The 12142-nt window shown below is 47.9% G+C and overlaps 1 protein-coding gene across 2 annotated transcripts in view; it reads left to right on the forward strand.

The window, feature by feature from the left end:
• The first annotated feature begins 753 nt into the window (after positions 1 to 753).
• SEMA6A (semaphorin 6A) overlaps positions 754 to 12142 on the forward strand; it is a 130110-nt gene continuing 118721 nt past the window's right edge. The window contains exon 1 of one of the 2 annotated variants that reach the window (XM_027099622.1): positions 754 to 1466. The gene's annotated coding sequence lies outside the window, so the exon portion shown is untranslated. The remainder of the gene's footprint in view (positions 1467 to 12142) is intronic. The other variant, XM_027099618.1, reaches the window with a different exon arrangement.

A 12142-nucleotide genomic window follows, 5' to 3' on the forward strand; every position in this document is an offset into this window, starting at 1 on the left:
TCTTCTAATGGTAACAAAAGCGCCTTGAAAGAAGTTGAGATTTACTTATTCCATGAAGCTGTTGGATTCTCGTTGGAACTGTGTCTTATTTCTGAAGTTTACATAGTTATTTCTAAGAACAGTTTACACACTTTCTAACTTTAAAAGCAAATCTTCGTTAACAGCATCCTTTCCACTATAGTTTATTTGCTTACTTAACATGCTTTATTAACGTGTTGTGTTGTACGTACGTTAACTAATAGCTGTGTTCGTATCTTCGAAGTGTATTTTTAAGCGCACCGGATTTTATCCAATTCATCTGGGTGCGCAGAGCGTCCATCACTTCTGGAATCTACCTCTTGATACAATAATCAGAATTAGAAACGTTCGCCGTTCACTCACCCTCATCCTTTAAAACTTTTCCATTTAAGAAAATCGATGAAATCCTTTCTTGTGACTCGCTCCTGCACTACGTCTATTTTTATTAATTTTTCTGATTTGTCAGAGCTCAGCAATGCTGTCCGGGATTTTTTTTTTTTTTTTTTGCTAGAGCAAATGCGGGGCTGGGGGAGGCAAGGGCTGGCCTCCTGCCGGCATCGCCCCCGCGGGGACCTCGGCCGAGCGCGCGGCGGGGCAGGGAATAGTGATGGAAGGAAGCTGCGCTGGCCAGTCGATCCAAGGCTCCACCTGCGGCCAAACCGCGTAGGTTCTCCGTCTCTCCGCCTCGCTCGCTAGTGTTCGCACACATAGACCGCAGCTCTCCTTTGGGTCGGAGAAGACGCCAGCCAAAGGAGGCGGGGTTGCAGGAGGAGAGTCCGCTCTGCGCAATCCAGTCCGGGACTTGGCTCCGCCCCGGAGCGGCGGCCTCTCGAGTGACAGAGGAGTAGTGAGACGCACGGGGTGAGGTTGCAGCCAACTCCGCTCCCCACGCACTCGGCTGTCCAGGCGCTCCGGACGCAGCAGCGGCGCTTCTCCGCGGGGCCGACCGCCCGCGATGTCCGCTTAGGAGCGGCGGCAGCGGCCAGCATTGCCACACCCGCGGCGTAGCGCTCCCAGCCGTGGAGCGGGGCTAGAGGGCGAACCCTTGCGCCAGCCCCCACCCCGCCCCCCCACCCTGAAATGACTTGTTAATCGGCGCAGACACTACCGAAGGGATTGCCGGAGTGGAATCCAAGTGGAATTTGGATTTGGAGAAGAGTTTCTTGAACATTTACTCCTTTCTTGTTGGTTTCTTTCTTTCTTTCTTCCTCTCCCCTTCTCCGCCTGTCATTGGAGATGAATACAGCGCGTTTGCATCCCAGAAAGTAGTCGCCGCGACTGTTACCCCAAAGAGACAAGCACACATGTAGGAATGACAAAGGCTTGCGAAGGAGAGAGCGCAGCTCGCGGCCCGGAGAGATCCCCTCGATAATGGATTACTAAATGGGATACACGCTGTACCAGCCCGCTCCGAGCCCCGGCCGCCTGCCCGTCGATGCACCGAAAAGGTACGGCTGGGGCGCCCCGGCGCGCCCCACCTCCCGGGCGGCTCGGCTCCCTCCTGCGGGTCCCGGGGCCGCGGTCCGCACGCCCTGTCTCGGCTTTGTGGTGCTTGCGTTTTATTTTGTCTTGTGTCAGTCTCCCAAGCGTTGCCCGGCCCTGGGGGAGCAGTCGCGAGCCCTGCCCGCTGCTCCTCTCCACCCGGCGCCCCAGAGACCGCCGGGCTCCGTGCTGCGAGCTTCCCCACCCGCGCTGCGCACACGCCAGGCGCCGCCCGGGACACCAACCGCGCGGATAGCTCCCTGGCCCTGGGATGTGTATGCAGTACCCGGGGGCTCGTCCTCACTTTCGGGCCAGCAGGCAGCAGAGAAGCCCTGAAAGGGTGAGATTCTCGGAAGTGCCCGGTCCTGGTGCGAAGGCAGGGGAAGGGGTTCTGCCCTCCAGGGCTGGAGGAGGTTGGGTAGAAGAGCGCTGTTTTCGCTCGGCACGAGGTTTGGGTTCAGGGGTTCCGCAGATACGGTGGGGAAGCAAAGAGAATCTTTTGTTGTCGGTGCGGGGTCTGGGCTGGGTTCAGTGGAGTGCGGGAAACTTGTAATGGCCCTGGCACTCGCGCACCCTACCACTTGGTGACATCCCGGGTCCCTCGGACGCTGGCACCAGAGGTTCCGGGCTTTGTTTGCTCGAACGAGTGGCCTCCTCCCAGTGTGCCGCGGCGCCCCCGCCCTGGGTCCTATTCCCCGCCGCAGCTCCCTCCTGGGCGGCGAAGACAGCATCCGTCGTGTCTGTGTCCCCCTCAAGCACAGAACCCGCCACGCCGGGACTGGCGCCCACTGTGCCGTCTTCCAGAATCTACGAGGTCCCTCTCTGGAAAGAAGGTGTCCCGGGAGGGGGAAGGGTGAGAAGACCAGGCAAGAGATGGCTCAGTGCTTGCTAACCAGACGACAGCTCTGCCCGGGCCCCAGGTTCTGGATTGTCCGGACTACTTGCTGCGTCTAGAGCGCTGCTTCGCTGGCAGTGGGGCGCTCGGGAGCAAGCCCGACAGTGCCCACCCACTCTACACGACCCTGCTGGGATGGCAAGTGTCTCTTCCCCCAGATGCTCCGCTTTTTTCTCAGCTCCCCACTGTGTTACACGGTGCAAAGCAGGATCCCGAGATCCGTTCCCTCCTCCCACGACCGTAACGGTACAGGGGGAGCCAGGGAACAGTATGGATTTGTGGGTATGGGGGAAGGAAACAGGACTCCTCTTTCCCGCTCCCTCGCCGCCCCTCCGCCCAGCGCCGCCTCCTTTTTTTCCAGCGCGGGGTCACTCGACCAGGCGCTTCTGGAAAGTTTCTCTGAAGGCCAGGGGTGGGGGGGCACTACAGAATTGGGGCTCAGCATGTGCAGCCCGCGGGAAACGGAACCCCCAGGGAGGCGGGCGAACCGCCCAGGATACGTACGGCTAGAAGGTAGCAGCCGGCCCTTCGGAGAGTGCCACCCCGACCGGTGGTCAGCTTGGTTGGGGTCGTGGCGCTACACTTGCTGGCCCAGTCTCTCAAGCAATTGAGCAAGGGGTGGGCGTGGGGAGGGGCGAGAAGGGGAAGTTCAGCGCAGCACTCAGGAAGCTGGTGCGGCCACTGTGGACAGCGGCTGGCGGGGCCACTGTGGACAGCGGCTGGCGCGCGGGTGCGTGTAGGCACGAGCCCGGGCTCGCTGGCTCCAAGCTCAGCATCCCAGCCTCCTGCACCCCTCGCGCTGTTTTCCAGCCGGCGGGTGTTCAAGGAGGGGCAGAGCAGGAAATCAGGTGTGCGTGGAGCGGGGTAGGAATCGCTGTTTTCACGGCCAAGGCGAGCATTTCCAGGGGCCGCCTCTTGCCTGTACTGCAGGGGGCAGCCCCGCTACCAATCCGCATCGGTCCTTGGGAGAAAGGCGTCTGCTTTGGGAATGTGGTGGCCAGGGACGGCCACAGTGGGATCACTCTCTGCCTAGGCTGGATGAAAATCAAGTTGCAATTGAATGTGATCCATGAAAGGTTTAAAACACAGGGGCGCGAAGACACTCATACAAACACACTCTCTCACATGTATGCCCAACTTTCTTTGCTTGGTATCTGAAAAGATGTTTAACCCTGTTACAGTGTTGTGCCAGCAGGTCTCGGGAAAGCTATTTAATGCCCCCCAGCGCCGGTTCTGAAGTCTTTCCGGGTACGAAGGTCGAGTGCCTTTGCCTTGCCTTCCTCTAATCCTGATAATTGTCTGGTCTTCCTTTCAACATACATCTTGGGCATTTGAAGTCCACAGTCAGCCACTCTCATGGCAGGGAGAAGATTGTTGGTTCCAGATAATATGAACCCTTTAGGAAGGTTTTTCCCCCAAAGTAAAGATACTAGTGCACATTTCTGAATGAAAACATCTTCTTTTTTCACACTTTTTCCAAATGACTACCAGAGGTCAAGATTGCAAGTATTTTGCATGGTTTTTTGAATACCCTGTTTAGTCTGCATGGCGCAGTTTTTACAGTAAGCTTTGATTAAACTACTCCAGGCACGAAAGTTAATTATTAACCTAACCTTAAATACAACAGTGGCAACACTGTGTCTCCACCTATTAACCTAAACCATCTGTTAAAAAATAACTGCACTAATTATTTGAATTTGGTTTACCCATGCTTGTTTATATGGTGACTTTTATTCAACTCTTGAGTAACCCCCCACTCTCTGTTATTATTTTGGGTTTAGGACATTCTCAGATGAGGCACTTTGCAAACCAATCTGAAAGGAGAAATGAATGACCAACAGATTTAAACCTCTTTTTTGTGTGATGTCTTTTTTCAACTTGATATAAAGAGGCATTCTAGTTCATGTTTCTTATTTACACTGTTTGGTGACAGTCTTCCCAAAGCGTTCTGTTTTGCAGTTATCACCGTTTAGAGATGGGCCACACTCTCATAATGCATATAACCACATATGTAAATGTTCAACAGACACCCAAAATCATGATCTCAGTAGCTACCTGCAGAATATACTTATTGGATAAAACATCTAAGTTGAAATAGGTTAAAGATTCATAAGAACCACTGTAGAAACTCAAGTCAATATTGAATGATTAAATGAAAGAAACAGTCCCAAACAGTTCACATTTCTCCACTTAGAATAGACCTAGGCTTTTTTTTCCCCTACAGTGAAAAAGAAAGTCTATGCCTTCAAGTAAGTGGTTATTGTAAAGTGGCAATAAGTGCAACTCTTTATTTACACACACAGAGACACACACACAAACACTCACCCCTAGAGTTCTTTCGAAGTCTACTGAATGCTTTTCCCATCATTAAAGAAATATAGCATTTGCATTCTGAGGAGGTGGATAACATTGCCAAGTGTGTTGAATCAGAAGGATGGCAAGAATTAGGAAGACTGTTACATTCATTGAATAAAATTAAGAGACCCAAATTAAGAACTTGTATTAAATTCAAAATAAATCCTCATGCTTTAAAGGCAAATGGGCAGTTGCACTCCTTTATGAAATGGAAGGAAAAATACTGTTTTGGACAAGGAGGTAAGTCACATACTTCAGGGTGTGTACATAGTGCTTCAGCTCTTTTCTGAGCAGGACAAAAGAGTAATCACGGGAGAGAAAGTTTTTTTAGAACTAGATTTGCCAAGAGCTAATATATTCTCCCATCATATTTGTTTGCAGAAAGGAATCACAGAACAAGCCAAACTAATTGCAAATGCTTTAATTAGGCATCTGCCGTTTGCGACGGTGGAAAAGCCTGCACGTATCTCGACACTGCCGCCCGCCCTGCGCACACACTTTAAGTTTCGACAGTTCACTGCCCTCGTCCCACAGCGAGTGTTCCCTGGGTGTTCACATCTCCAGGGGAAGGGGAAACCTGGAAGCATCCTGCTGGGCCCTCCCGTATCAGTGCCCCCCACTCTCTTGGGGTGCCCTGGAGCCAAGTTGTCTCTGAGAGATTTCTATTCCAGAGTGAAGGCTTTTCTCCTCTGCCTTAAAATGTGCTGTAAGAGCAACTGAGCTGTTCTCTGCTGGCAACCACACAATTGCCTCTTGGGGATATGGTAAGGTAGGGAAGGGAGGGAGGCATTTAATCCCTTTGAAATGGGCAAGTAAGATGTCATACCACACAAACCTCAAGGGGAGAAGTGAGTTCGGGATACTTCTCAGCATGGGACTATTACAATATAGTTTATACACAAGGGTATCTTGCTTTGTGAAGCAGATGAGTTCTTGCAAACCTTTTTATTAGAATAATTCTAATTACACTAATGGAGAGCGTCACACACAAGTATCAATACTTTGATGTTTCCCAAATTACCCCCTCAGCCCAGACCTCTCTCCTGGATCTGTGATATACACAATGCCTACAGGGGGTAGAATCTAGACATCCCAAACCCAAATGCTCCAAACGCCTAGTTCTGGATCTTTCTCCTCCACACATGCTTTTCTTATCATCTTCTCCATCTTGGTAAATGGCAATTCCATCCTTTGAGTTTGCTCACGCCAAAAAACTCAGGAGTCATCCTTGACTCTTCTCTTTCTGGTATCTGCATCCATTCTAGCTGCCATGTTGTTAGCCCCACCTTCAGAAAGCATGCAGACTCCCTCTAGGTCTTCCAGCTCAGTGGCCCTCACATTGGCCAAGCCACTGTCTCCTCCTGCTGGGGAACCTACGTGTTAGGCTCCCAGCTAGTCTCTGGGCTTTGCTCTTGGCCCCCTACAGTCTTTTCTCAACACAGCAGCTGAAGTGATAACAGTTTTTTTTTTTACAGATCAGGTTACATGTGCTCAAATGCTTTCCCATCTTATTCCAGTCAAAGCCAGAGTTCTTTCTATGGCCTTTGTGGTTCCACGTGATCTGCACTCGGGTCCCCACCTCTCTGACCTCCACTCCTCCTTGGGGTCACGTGACTATGCTGGGCGTGCTCCCCCCGGGCCCCTTTGCAGGGTCTCTCTGCACTTGCCCTTTCAAGGCTTGGGGCGGTCCTCTGCCCAGAGAGCTGCAGGATTTGCTCCTCTGCACCTACAGGTTCTCTGCTCACATGTCACTTCCTCAGTGAAGCCTTTCCTGATCATATTTGCTTCACCCTTTTGTCGCAACACTCCTTACCCCAGTGGACAGCCTCAGGTTTGTTTTTTTTTCCTCTTAGCACTTTTCACATCCTGACAAACTGTCTGTTGTCCTCATTTATTTTCTGTCTTCTGCTAGACACAATGCCATTATGTTTCCTTCACTGCCGTATCTCCAGCACCTAAACCTGTGCCTGGCACATCACAGCGCTTTCATAACAAGTATTTGTTGAATGAATGAAGAGTGAATCTTTTTGCAAACAACCCGCCTTTATCTCTTTTGCCTGCTCTTGTTTTTCTATGATATGTGTCCATCAAATGAGACACCTCTCTGCCTGCATGAGTGTGTGTGTGTAACACTGTCTTCCATGTACATAGGTGACGTGTCTCATGCATCATCAGTGGAGCATTCACTCTGGGTTGTTTTTCCAGTCTTCGTGATGGATTGAAGCCTGCTCGTTCCCACACTCACATCCACTCAGTCCCCTTCTATAGCCAAGAGCACACATCTGTGGGACACCTGGTTGAAGCTGGAGGGAATGTGAGTTAGGTAGAATCACCCTTCTGAGAAACAGAGCTAAGAAGACAGCCAGCACTTACGGAGACTGAGCTTTTGACCTTGGACTCATTTGTTCTGCATTTTAACCACTGGCCACAGAAGCTTCTTGCCTTTTTGGAGTTTGCTAATAGTAGTTTTTAAAATTCAACTTTCTGGGGCTTCTCTGGTGGCGCAGTGGTTAAGAATCGGCCTGCCAATGCAGGGGACATGGGTTTGAGCCCTGGTCCGGGAAGATCCCACATGCGACAGAGCAACTAAGCCCGTGTGCCACAACTACTGAGCCTGCATTCTTGAGCACGCAAGCCACAACTACTAAGCCTGCACACCCCAACTACTGAAGCCCACGCACCTAGAGCCCGTGCTCCACAACAAGAGAAGCCACTGCAATGAGAAGCCCGCGCACCGCAACGAAGAGTAGCCCCCGCTCACCGCAACTAGAGAGAGCCCGTGCGCAGCAACGAAGACCCAACACAGCCAAAAATAAATAAATAAATAAATAAATTTATTAAATAAAATTCAACTTCCTACCAGGAGGAAACAGTATGCCCATTAACCCACATTTCTATCCTGTCCCAGTGCAGTGATAACTGTTGTTGAAGACCCTGTTGTTGGAGTTGGACAACCTGGGTTCCAGACTTACTACAACAGACAAGCCACTTTTCTCAAGCTGCATTATTTTAAATAAAAATTGTGAATAGTAAACCTATGCTTTCTATCTAATAGGACTGCTGGGAGAATAATATGAAATCACGAATGTAACTGTATTCAGTAAAATACAAAATGCACTCTGGAACTTCCCTGGTGGTGCAGTGGTTAAGAATCTGCCTGCCAATGCAGAGGACATGTATTCGAGCCCTGGTCTGGGACGATCCCACATGCTGTGGAGCAACTAAGCTTGTGAGCCACAACTACTGAGCCTGCGCTCTAGAGCCCGCAAACCACAACTACTGAGCCCACGTGCCACAACTACTGAAGTCCACACACCTAGAGCCCATGCTCCGCAACAAAGACAAGCCGCCGCAATGAGAAGCCTGCGCACCTCAACAAAGAGTAGCCCCACTCGCCACAACTAGAGAAAGCCCTGGCGCAGCAACGAAGACCCAACACAGGCAAAAATTAATTAATTAATTTTTTTTAAATGCAGTCTGGAAATTTGAAAAGTTTGATGCTGACTCCTTCCTCCGCTCCCGAGACCCCAGGCCTAGCAGAGACCCTGCTTCATTGTCTTCTAAATCATAAAAGAAAGATTATACTGTGTTGATGTCATTTTAATGTAAACCACATTATGAAATTAAGTAAGATCCTCAAATTCACTGAAAATGCACAATCTACGTAGTGTACAGATGGCAACTTTATGAATCAGATGCCAACCGTGTCAACTAGTGATTGTTTCCAATGTGACCAATGCATTGGGCAAGGTCATAGGAGTGGCACTCTGCCAGGCATTATAAAAAAAAAAAAAGTAAGGGCTTGTTTTTGCTCAGGTAAGTTCTAACACAGCTCATGTCAGTGAAAGCATTAACGTAGAACAGACACATCAGGGCGAACTAGGAGTGAGAGGAAAGAAGTTTTGATCTTTGCTATTTGCTACTATCTTCCCCACCAAATACAGGGCAAATTCATTCGATTTTGTGGCATAAGTTTATAAAAAATGTGCAAGAACTGTTGGAGGGAGGGCTGTAGACAGCTCTGGAGGTGATGCAGAGGTCACACATCTTAGGCAGACACAACACAGACTGCATCCCATTTTTTGCCATTTACAAATAGTGTGACTTTGAGCCAGTTACTTATCTGCCTCAGTTTCCATTTGTAAAATGCTACAGTTTACATTTGTATTACAGTTGTCGAGGAGAGTAAATATGACATCTTTAAGTTTCATGGCCCAATGCCGGATACACTACACACACTCATTAAATATAAAGTATTATTTTTATTTGGGTGACAGTTGTCATGGAGAGTGCCCTGGTGGGGAGAGTACAAAAGGAAATGGCCTTACAAATCTGTGACATAAAGAGATGATGCGAAGGAAACACCTTCGGACTGGAAAGGAACATTCACACCGTTAAGTAAAATACACCCACTAAAGAATCTGAGAGTACCCACATTTGAAATCTGAGAGCTGCCCATAATGACTGTTCAGGGATGAGTTGAATTGACCCCAAGGACCACATAGGGGAGAAGCTTGGCTGTCAATCAACTTCTCCAAGAGGCTATGGCTGGGACTACTGCATGAGAGTCTTTATGGTGGCCATATTTGCCAGGTCAGTCTTCCCTGGCCAAGCCTGAAACAGTGACAGTTTGGGAGCACCTGAATCTCCACGCAGAAGCGAACCACTACCTTCCCCACCAAATGCAGGGAAATAGTCACCTGACCGCAGTGGAGACAGTGATTACTCTACTGCTGATATATTGCTATACAACCTGAAATTTGATTCAGATGATAATCATACAGTTTCTTATCTTATCTGACTCCTCAGAAGCACAGCAAAAGGGGCAATATTATCGCTGCAGTTCCCTGAAGGAACAGGAATCCCTCCATGGCTTAGAATTACAGTTATTTTCATCTAGGAAAATGTTTTTCTCTTCAATTTTGCAAGTGGAAAGGTGACATACAGAGAGGGGAATAAATCAGCAATTCACATGCCCCAAAGACTGAAGGACCAGGTCCTGTGGAGCAGCCAGTGTGCGACTGTTGCTTTGAAAGTACTGTTAGTAATAGATGTTTCCACATACAGCCTTGAGACCTGAGACTTTCATTTAATATGACTCAGCGCTTGCTAGTGGTTTCCAACTAACCTATAATTGCCATCTGCAGAAACTTTAATTCAAAGAATCCAAGCCAATTCAAAAACCTTAGCGGAAGAATCTCTAAAAGTGATGCCATTTATCCCTCTCTTATCCCTTCTGCCCTCCCACGTGTTTAAGACCAAGCCTTTGGCCATGATTTGATTTGAAGCATTTATAGAACAGAACAGGAGCTGGCATTGAACACAATGAAAACATGCCATTGGAAAATAAGCATTTGAGGGACCGGGAAATAACGGATATATTAATTGTGGTTTAATGTTATATGAGAGTTTTAAAGCCAGGCTTTCTGTGGATCTATTCTTCCTTCCTTTTTCCTATTCCCGAGTCCTTTTTTCAGGAGCGTACTCAATCTTTTCATTAATATTGCAGCGACTCTAGGGCTTGCCTCCCCCCCAGACTCCTACCATCCTTGAATGAGGAAAGTAAGAGAATACTGATGGAGCTGGTGAATGGAAACGTTCCTTTCCTGAAAATGGAATGCTTTACGAAAAACTGCACTCCACAAAAAACACGCAGAACAATCCACAACTGTCTCTCCTTTTTACCCTGAGAGCCACTCGACTTCATTCACATACTTTGGTGTTTGAATGCCTTTGTTCTTAGGCCTCAGATACCCAGGTGGAACACCAGCCTATTAAGCCTTTCATTATTCTAAAAACGTGAGCATCTGAGTTACTAACAACATTCTCATCTCTGCAGAGTGAGCGATAACTAGAAACCGAACTGTTCACGGCATTCTAAACTGGGGTATAGGCAGCAGAATGGCAGTTGGGTGGATTTTTATAAGAAGAATACTTGTTAATGGTTTCTGAGATGGATTCTGTGCTAATTCTTCTCGCATCATGAAGGATGGCCCTAGCTTGACACTGTCGCTGGGATCTTCATCTATTAATCATGGAGGCTACTTTCTTATTCGGTTGCCATAGTTTCAGGGCCTCAGATAGTGTTGGGATGTCTTGGGAAAGGTTTGAGATCTACTAGGCTTGCGAGGCTTGCAGTGATTTTGGCTGTTGTGGTCTTCTGAAAGCACTGAAAACCGCTTCTCGTATAAGTCAGCGTTGGATTAAAAGAGGCAACTTCTGAGAGGGTCTCTCTGGACCTTGTTACGTGCACATCCAAGCTGATAATTTACTCCAGGATTTGCCTCTTACTCAGTCTTGCTGGTAAAAAATTACAGTCCAGGGGCTGATGTCACTTTCGTCTTTCGACAAGAAAGCCAAAGGGTACGAACTCTTCATTAAGGCTGTCTCTAAACGTGGAGGTAAACGAGGCCATTCCTGACTTCGCTCAAATCTCAGTTTCACAACTTGGTTTTGGCTCTGCAGATGGCTAAATAAATAAAATGACCTCACGAGTGTTGTATGTTGTGCTTTGGTATGGCCACGTAAACACTCGTGCTTTCCTTCAGGTTTCGCCTTTATTTTCTTTGGTTCGACGCACATTACTAAAGGGCTAGAGACCATTTGACTGCATTTTGCAACAATGGCCCAAAGGTCTACTGTTTTGCCAGCTCTTGAGTGTCTGAGCATTTTTTTCTTCCTGTGATTATAATATCTTGCTATTTCGGGTTGATGAGGAAAAAGCTCTCCAGTGGCGGACATCTCGTGTGACCTGGTCAAGAAAAGATCTGGAGGACTAAATTGCTACAAGAGGGAGATACACGCACCCCATGATTTATGTGCTTCGTGGGTGATGAAGAACACAGCTCTCCTTTGTTAGGTAGAGTTGGCCTTGTGTAACAGATACTGGTTCACTTCTTAATGTTTTAGTCCCCATTTCTCGAGTGGACTTTCAAGGACTCCTCCATCAGTCTAAGCCCAGCCATTTAATTCCTTTGTAAATTAAAACATAAAATAAAACCATCTCACACTTGAAGCAAACAGCACTGAATTCAGGACACGCAGTGCAGCAACTGAAAATCCAGGCGATTTCAGAAGAAGAAAACCTTGAATTCATTACAAATGGGCCTAATCTAGAATATTAGTCATTTTTTTTAAACTAGAAAATAACTAGTTTTTATTTCAGGGTGAGCTTCAAAGCAGCCGTTTTAAATTTCCCCAGATCCAGCCTGCCAAAATTTTTGTTTAAGATCAACAAGAATTTTTAATGCACGTGCCTATTATATTGACCCCTCCCTTACTCAACCACACTAAATGATTGATCTTAGAGACCAATAATTTGAAGTAAATTAAAAGGATAACATGGCCTTAATTGCTACTGGCTTCACCAGGCTTCTGGGCACAGGAATTCCT

The sequence above is a fragment of the Aethalodelphis obliquidens genome, unplaced genomic scaffold (assembly GCF_003676395.1).
Source record: "Aethalodelphis obliquidens isolate GAN/ISIS:26980383/991018 unplaced genomic scaffold, ASM367639v1 scaffold4, whole genome shotgun sequence".
In the NCBI taxonomy this organism is placed as follows: Eukaryota; Metazoa; Chordata; class Mammalia; order Artiodactyla; family Delphinidae; genus Aethalodelphis; species Aethalodelphis obliquidens.